The following is a 9,418-nucleotide window of genomic DNA, read 5'->3' on the forward strand; positions in this document are numbered from 1 at the left end:
TTGTGGAATATTGTTCTTCAAGGTGTGTGGCCTGACAGTGGCAGCTGACAGCAGCGAGGACCACCTAATCCACTGTTTCAAAGAGGGAGAGCCATGCGGATCAGGGCGAGAGTTGTTGGCTCAGACAAGACAGGTAGAGTTGGCTGAAGAAGAAGTTAAGAAGTTAGGAGGAGTAAAACGATGAGGAGGAAGAGTTCAACAACGAATGAATCCATGCGATGTTATACATCTACTGCAGCAGCTTGTTTATGCTATTAACACACAGCCAACATTAGCATGGTTAGCTTGGTTAGTTGGTGAAATGTCAGCGTGTTAAGTAAAAATTTCTTAAGACGTACCGGTGAGGGAGCGGAGTGTTCTTGCTTAATCATTGCAATGAAATTTGTCACTTATTTGTTTGAGAAGGCTTGCAATGACACAACCATCAGTTAGGTGACCCTGCAAGCATACTGGTTCTTCATCATCATGGTAATAATCATAAATACATAGTTAACATATTGAAATTGTTTTGTTTGTATTGTTTTATTAGGTTTTCAGCTCTTAGGTTCAAAACTACTTGGCTAGGTTTAGGAAAAGGTGATGGAGTGGACTTTAAAATACATTAGTTACATAAATTAAGTTTCACTTTTCGTTTCCCACTGGACAAAGACCCCAGTCTCCTGGGTGAAAGTCATGTATTTGACCAATCCATCCCCCCTGCAGCTTCCTCATACAGCATCTCACACAGACGCCAAAGGGTGCCTTGTTTGTCAGTATCAAATGCCAAAGGGGGTGACAAAGCGGTGATATTTGACGACCTGGGAATGGGAAGGGTCTGGGCTGCCAGAATGCAGAATAATGATGCTGGGGTGGCTGAAACATACTGTATCTACACGTTTCCTTTTTCCTCATCGTCTCATTATTTCCAAGTTATTTGCTTTTTACCATGTTGGTACATTTATTTGTGTTTTTGAGCTGTGCTGTCCTCATAGCTCCACTTTAGTTCATCTACCTCCAGCTAAAACACTGTCAACAGTTTAGATTACATGGATGTTGAAGTTGACAGAAGAACTGGTTTGCAAAGAGCTTGATAAACAACCGTCAAAGGATGCCTTTGGGTCAGTTTAGTAGCATGCAGTGTCCACTGGGAAATAACAAGCTTATCCTCAAGTCAAGTAAACACATTTCCACAAGATCTGAAATGAGCTGAATGGGCAGTAAGAGGAAAATACTGTGTTCTTCTGAGGCTGGAGAACTAAGAGAGGGCGGAGACTCCTGAGGTCTCTCTCCCAGCGAGAGGAAACCTGAGCAGGGTCGGTACCGCGCTGGAATCTACCGCACTGGCATCTGCCGGAGCCAAAACCTCATTGTGGAAGTTTGGAAAGCAAAGTAGAGTGACAGCATTTCCTGCATCCATTTAGAGTCCCACAATATGGAAAACATTTGGACCTCTTAAAGAAGAAAAGTCAAGTCATACATTGGTTGTGCCGTGATTTTTTTTCTGGTGGTATTTTGGATAAATGCAAGTTTTGTAAAGGAAACCTTTTATCTGCAAACAAAAACAAATTGAAAACAGAGGGGGAGTTGTTTTGATACTTGATTGTGTGGTCTTGGGGCAGGATTGTTCTTTGTTATGGATTTGTAGAATGAATTATATCAAAATTTCTATGAAAATAGTCAAACATCCTGTGTGTCTCTGGAAATGTGCTGCAGTTATTGTCTGGGTGGTGTGGCTCTGTGCCAGGATAACCAGGCATGATATTTATACTAACCACTACTGGACCACTATTTAACCACCTTATATGTTGTATACTTGTTTTCACTGCTTTTAAAACTGTAAGTGCATCAATTTCAAAAGTGTGTGGGAAACACAAAAATGGCATGTCAGCCCCGAAACCAGAGATAAAATATTTTTTTAAATTTATGAATCATTCCTAAATCATGTTTACTTCATGTGTGGGTGTGTCGGGTCAAGTTTTCACAACTTTATTTCAGACACATAAGTCCATATCGGTATGAAAATAAAATAAAACACGAGGTCAGCAGTGCAGATATGTAATATTTCCCACAACCCAAAAATCCTGTTCAGGTGTTTAATATTTCTATCCACACCAACGTATTCTAAAAGTTTCCTCTCCACACTAAAATCTAAAACAATCCAAAATGAGCTTCAGTCTCTACTCTCATTCACCTATTTTCATTTGCTGCATGGATCCTGGATGGATGGAGTGAAAAATGTCAACTCATGTCTTTTGTGAATGACTCCTAAAACATGAACTACTCAACAGTAAATAGCTTGTTTTTGTTGGCATGAGTCAGCCATTTTTGTGGGGGGGTTTTCACATGACAATCATACTTGAAAGGCTAAATTTCAGTGGTCTTCTTTCAACCTTCAACAAGGAGCCAAAAGTTGTGTTTTCAGTTTTTTCTTTATTAGTGCAGACATAGTCTGTGGATTGCTCCCTGCACAAATAGAGTTTGTCTTTTTTAAAAGAAACCCATCGGAGTGTTCTGTGGTTTTGGCAACCATTTCAAGTTGTACTTGCTGTGTTTACATCCTTTTTTCCTGCTCAGATGTCCACTCAAATGTCATATGCAGGTGTATGCAGTATTGCCAAATACACAGTTGCCCCTATGTGACCTTTTGTGACGCTGCTTTTGGAAATACTCAAGTAAAATACAAGTATCTCCAGGTGCAGAAACACAGGCATAATAAGATGAAGGAGGCGTGAAGCAGACACATTTCTAATAAAATGAGGCTAATGGCAAAAAAACCTTTAGTCTTTGTTCATTTTGTGTACTTGTACTGTGTACTGTGTAAGTGGCTTTGGGAGCGACTGAAGAAAAAGACACAGAAGTAAATGTTCCTATCCTGTCATCTACAAGTAGCAAAAAGATTAAACTGCAATGTGTGTAAATGTTTCATGACTAAAAAGTTCAAAGGTGGACATTTTTAGACATGACAGATAAATATTCAACATCTTAGATCAGAGATTTTTTGAGGAAACCGTCAGGTGAATTGGAAGAAAGAGCTCTTTGGGTGATCTAAGGGGTTAAACAGGAGTCGAAGAGTCTCTTGGCTGCTATTCAAGAGGCGAGCAGCTTCAGGCGGTACTGGTCGCGGCTCACAGCAGCTGAAAGAGAAGGCTGTCTCCAACGCCTCCCCCCCTCCTGTGTCTCTGTCTCCATATAATTACACTATGGCTGACAGACATGGTGCTTAAAGTAACAAAACAAAACCAGGCTGGAAAATAAACAGCACCTCAGTCATTCACTGAAAGGGCGAGCCTGAGATGTGTACATTTCTGAGTTTTATACTAATAGTTTAGCGGAGAGTTCACAGTGAAAGCAAAGCTATGTGCGTGGAAGCCAGGTGACTGACAGACAGTCATCCTATTTCTCATTTCCAAGTATTAATGACGTAACAAAAAGCTCCATCGCAACTGTTATTATTGTTTTATTTCCAGTGACATGAGTGAGTCATGTTTTTTTTTCAGTTTACAGTGATTTCATGCTTTAAATTCCAGAAATAAAACTGGGGGATGTTGATGTTTGCAGAGAGATGGACGGAGTGCAACATCTCTTAATACTTGACTATTTAAATATCATCGTAAGACACCAGCAAAGATACTGTATGTTTTCATTATAACTGAATGTTCATGTAAAATGTCAGCAGCCACAATAATGGGACATCACGTTTGTTTCATTAATCAATTAGACGATCAACAGAAAATTGATGATATAACTGTTGTAACAATTTAGTCATTTATCAAGTTAAATTACAGATACTTTGCTGGCTACAGCTCTAAGACTGGCTTACCCTCCACACTCTCTCTTATCAACACAAAACTGACTAGAAACCTTCACGGCAACTCCCTACAGTCTAACCCAACCACAGGAAGCCAAAACACGGGTTATCATTACACATTCATTAAAATGTCATAATATTTTGGTTCAAGACTGCATGAGCTAACATTAGTTATGTTAGGTAGCACTGCATTATAAAGTATGGTAGCTAGCCTTCCTAATGTTAGCTAAACCTTTTTCACTTCGACTAAAAGCATGCCAACAGCTCTTGCATGGAATAAAGCTAAATTTATGTAGATTGATAATTTTTTACCTGTATTAATATTATTATTATTATTATTACAATATCTGTAATGATTTTCTGCTCCAGAAAAACACTATTAACACTTCATCTTCCCTTACTGGGAAGATAAACGTACCTTGCAGAAGATAAACAATTATCTAATAGATGTCCTTTTTTCTTCTTGTGTCCAAAATGTCAGCTTGGTGCAAAAGCTGCTTCATAACCTTGCAGGCAGATTGCCACAAAATCAGCTTCTTTGTTCATGTTATTATTATCTGAACCAGAGTTGATAATGTTGGCCAGGGCTAACTAGCATGACCACAGCTGTGTTACTGAAAGTATCTGAGTCAATTAAATTCATTAAGCCATAATCTGCAGTGAAATTTGGAGATGGTGGGAGTGAATGAAATTCAAAACTTTAAATTGACAGTAGCACACTTGGAGAAACAAAGTAGATCCCACTTAAAGTGAATAATATGGAAATTTCAAAAATGTGGTTAGTTTCAATTGAAAATTTGCATTTGGGACTCCTTAAGTTTACACTCAATAAATCACCAGTGAAATGCTAAAGTGGTTTTACTTGCAAAGTAATTTTAAGAAAACAATATTGAATGATTTATTAAGTAGATCAAGCAGGATGTTTTTTAATCAGTGCACTGAGAAAGACCCTACAGGCACACTAGTTTCGGTTTGGCAGAGTTTCATAGACTTGAGCCGAGTTTGTACCAATATCACTCTAACATAAATTTATTTTGATTTGTCTTCTAGTATTAAAATGACTGACGATGGCGGCAGAGTCACAGAGTGGCGCCTTTAAACAGCTCTGACCTCGGTGTCATTGGATGTTTACTCTTCACTTACTGATGACTCTGCAAACACACTCCATGTTTCCAGGATAGCAACTTTAAACTTTGAGTTGTCCATTGGTGAATTTGTTGCTGAAATCTGTCTAAATTTTACAAGCGTCCAGGAGCCACACTAATAATCCTGGATTATATGCAGCTAAGAAACATCAGAAATAGCTGTGGATACTCTTCACCTAACAGACTTCAGAGGACATAATAGGTTTATAGTTTTTAGTAACCGCCAGCTGTTTATTTCATGGTTCAGTGAGAGACTACTTAGGATCATCATTCTTTGACTGTGAGGATGACATTAACAAGCAACGATGAGCAATCAGGAGCGAGACAGTGTGGAGATGTCTGAGCTGTCTGCGGTTTCACACAAGAGGGCTCGCTAACAGCCGATGTATCGATCCGCATGCTCTCTGAGCAGTAAAGTGACAAAACACTGTCAAGATGATGATGGCGTGAGGAGGGAACAGGACTGTGGATTTTGGGCTCTTTCTCTCTGGTGATCACTTGTTATGCTTCAGGTTTCTGCTCTCATGGGAGCTGAGTGAAAACACTCTTTTGATCTCTGTATGGACTGATTTATTCTATACGATGTTGAAGACGGCCTCCTTATTATATAACTTCACTATACAATTACTTACTTGTCATTATTGTGTTATAAAAACTTAACAAAATTGAGTGACTACAATAATATTTATAGGATTTAGATATAAAGTGAACATACCTTCAGTTTCCCAACAACTTAACATCCTCTTTGCTGACCTCCAGTGGCTGCAGTGATGCACAGGTGTACCCCAGGATGCCATGACATCACTGTGGGGTGTGGTGGTGGCACATTTTTGACTTTGCCCAGATGTGAAACTGGATTGAAACTTTCAAAGAGAGGGCGGCAACACGCTCATTTTCAGCCTGCTGTTACCGTAAATTAAGTCTTGAGGTAAAATTAGCCTGTCAGATTTTGTTGTGTTGTCTGCAATTAATCAGGTTTGACTGGATATGAAATGTTTCAAAATAATCACCATCATCAGTTTGTCATCACTGGTGTGTTGCAGCAGTGATGTAGTGTGGTAAATCCATACATTACTGGATTTTACTCATTTCTAGACAAAATGAAACTATTTGCAAGACATCAAGTCTGCTCTAGTGGTTAGTGTGCTCTAGTGTTTGTCCAACTTACATTTCCACTATATCATAGTGTAGACTTTTACATACATACATACATACATTAGTATTTTTGCTTTCAGTCATGATTGTCACCTACATATGCCCCCCAACTACTGTACACACACTATAGACCTACACTAGCTTTATTTTTTACACTATACAATAAGTATTTAGAGGTCAGAGGTCAACAGACTCCTTTGAAAACGGCTATGCTAGTTTTCCTTCCAGAAATCAAACTTTGGAGCATTATTTGCCCACCTTGGTGACAAGCTTGGCTGATATGGTTGGTACCAAGCCTGCCAGAGCCTTTTTAAGACCTTGCACCTTGGCCATGGCCCCCCTGGGTAGTGCCACTGTACCGCATGCTTGGCATTTTGTACCGCTCGTAACATAATTTAATGACGTCATTAACTTGCAACACGGGTGTGCAACGTCGGTCGTCAGTTTTCAGAGGGTTAAACACTCATGAAGGTTTCAAGAATCTGACAATTGATTTTCAAACCGTGCATAAATGAATTTACCCTCATCCACCTCAGCAGGCTCCAAGTTGTGTGTTTGTGGCTGAGCCACAGCGGCTCCGACCAATCAGTGTGAGCTGTGGTTGGGGTTCAGGTGTGACAATAGTGAGAAGCAACACTTCGTTCAAAAACAATAAAGGAAGAGCAAACAACAGCACTGAAGGCTTTTCTTGGTGGAAAATCTTCTCCTTGATGGCTTCAGCAAGAGTTTTGATCTGATTGGTTGAAGTTAGACTGTGTTAAACTGTGATAGGCAGATACTTCATCCAATCACCTGGCTAAAAAACCACTGACTGCTTGCTAGTTGTGACCCATTCAGCCCCTACATTTCTTTTTTTTTGTTTTTTTGGTTCATTTTACTGCTTTTAAAACGGCCTGAAACACCCACAATTATCCAGTAAAACACAAGAAATAAGAAACGATGCATGAAAAATGTACATTATTTTGAGCAGAAGCTTTTTTTCTTGCAGCCTCTCAGATTTAACTTGAAGTCCTTTTTAGGGGGCCCATCCCACAGGTTTGGAAACGCTGCTTTAGGACATGCATTTGGAAATGATCAATAAATACACTGGTATTCCTTTAAGCAACTTGTTTGTAGCAAAAACAGAAAATGTCCTCCATTAATTACCCATCCCTGATGTATTCATTAACATAATTATAACATCATAATCTGGACAGGGATAATTATACGGTGAAGGGGTGGAGCTCGAGAGCCAGCGGCAGGATTCAGCCCATTTTCCTTCAGTTCACAGTGAGGTCAGCACACACCGCAGCCCCGAAGACGAGGGCCAAAAACCCTCCTCCACCACTCGCTGCCTGGGATCCATTTCATCGTCTCCATGACTCTGAATCTTGACAAAGGAAAACAATTAAGGCAGGAGACTGGGGGTGTTTTCAGATGAGAAAACCAAAAAAGAGATTGAAGAGAAACATGGTAAGTTTTTGGACTAGTTCTGCCAGCAGCAACTCTCCCACCCCAGTCCCTCCTCTGAATCCTTCCATTGTATCCTAACCACAAATCCCACACTTTGCCTGGAAAAGCAGAGAGGAGACTTGACTGGAATATACATTGGAATTTTTGGGGGGTGCATGGGAATACCCAGAGCTTTAATAAAAGGTTTTATTCAGTTTTGAATGTTGCAATGTACAAATAAGAGTTTAAAAGCTAACATACTGTAGTTCCAGCGCACAAATGTGTTTTTTGTGTACTCAGACTGCAAGCCAAGAGCTTCATTTTTCCTGAGGATCGCTGCGACTTTGTAATCAACTGCTCTTTACTTTTACAGCTAAAGTTAATTACAGGTTTCAGCAAGGAGCCTGCAGAGGTTCAGGGTCAAAACAAAAATGCCTGGCTGCCTGAGCTGAGCGAGGTGCCGCTGCTGCTTCATAAACACACGTCTCTGGAATGGTTATAGCTTTTTAACTGCTAACATTTCTTTTTCATCTCACTGTTCTTGCTCTTCAACCTCTTGCTCAAATATAAGTTTCCATAAATAATTGTGTTGTTGAAAGACTCAAACAGGATGCCATTATGCTATAAACACAGAACTTTCTCCTTACCAGCGTCGGTTTGGGCCTGAGTGCTCTGCGGTGGTTTGTTGTGTAATCTCTCAGTTATGCACTTTATTTTCTCACCACTGGCACTATGACGCCTTTCACTGTTTTCCATTGCCACTGGTACCTTAATGCCAAAAAGCTTGATTATAATTTATACAGTTTGAACACTTTTCTAAAAAGAAAGTATGCAGTGTAATCCTTTTGCATAAATACAAGTACAAAGAGCAAAACATCTGAGCATGAAAGTTTATTTTTGACTTTTTGTAGAGAAGCTCAAAGGCCCATTTAGTAGTTTTCCAGAGCTTTTAATTGCATCTCACAGTCTTCCTCAGCTGGCTCAGATGTCATCATGTGACCCATAGCTGAGTCTTACTTGACAAAACGATGTCGGCTTTTACCATTTGATTGTACAACCACAACATTAGATTTATTGCACATGATCAGGCTGTGTTGTGCTTTAATTATATTCCACACAGTAACTGTGTCTTTCATTTACTTTGTGGCGTACTGTAGGAACTGGTTTTTACAACCTCTATTTAGCCGTGTGCCATTACTGAAAAGAAGTCTAATGTCATGTTTATGTTCTTTCATTCACTATTATAGAAAAGGGTGATTGCAGCGTTGCAGTGGACATGGCTTTGTTAGAGGCGTGATGCTGAAAAGATGAAGAGAGCTGAGCCTTTGACCTACATTATTTGGTCACAGCCAAAATTTCGTCTCATAAAACTAAAAATAACAAATTGAAATAAACATTTCACCTTTAGGTATATAAAAGATCTTTAAGCTGTGTCATTTAACGAGCTGTGGGGTGGAAATATGGTATGCAAACACTTTTTTGATGTTAGATGTTTGGATATTTAGTGTTAAGTTAATAGAAAATTAAATATTAGCCCTCTCCACTCTACCAGAAATTTGTTTTCCTTCCAAACCGCTTTAAGACCTGAATGTCAGAGCAGCTCATACTATGTGCATATCTGTCCATTTAATATGAAGCCACAGCTAAGAGACAGTTAGCATAGCTTAGCATAAAGACTGGGAACAGGGGGAAACAGCTAGCCTGGATCTGTCCAAAGGTAGCAAAGGTGGCAAAGTGTTTGTCTTAGTGTCGATGAAGATGTTATTAATGGATGCTCTTAGTAACCAGGTGCTTGGTCATGGCTCTGCATGTCAATAACAAGTCCAACTAACACATAGCTAAGCTTAAGAAGCACTTAAGACCAACACAGAAACCTTCATTTAATACAAATACTTTATTG

Source organism: Pempheris klunzingeri, chromosome 1 (genome assembly GCF_042242105.1).
Source record: "Pempheris klunzingeri isolate RE-2024b chromosome 1, fPemKlu1.hap1, whole genome shotgun sequence".
NCBI classification, from domain to species: Eukaryota; Metazoa; Chordata; class Actinopteri; order Acropomatiformes; family Pempheridae; genus Pempheris; species Pempheris klunzingeri.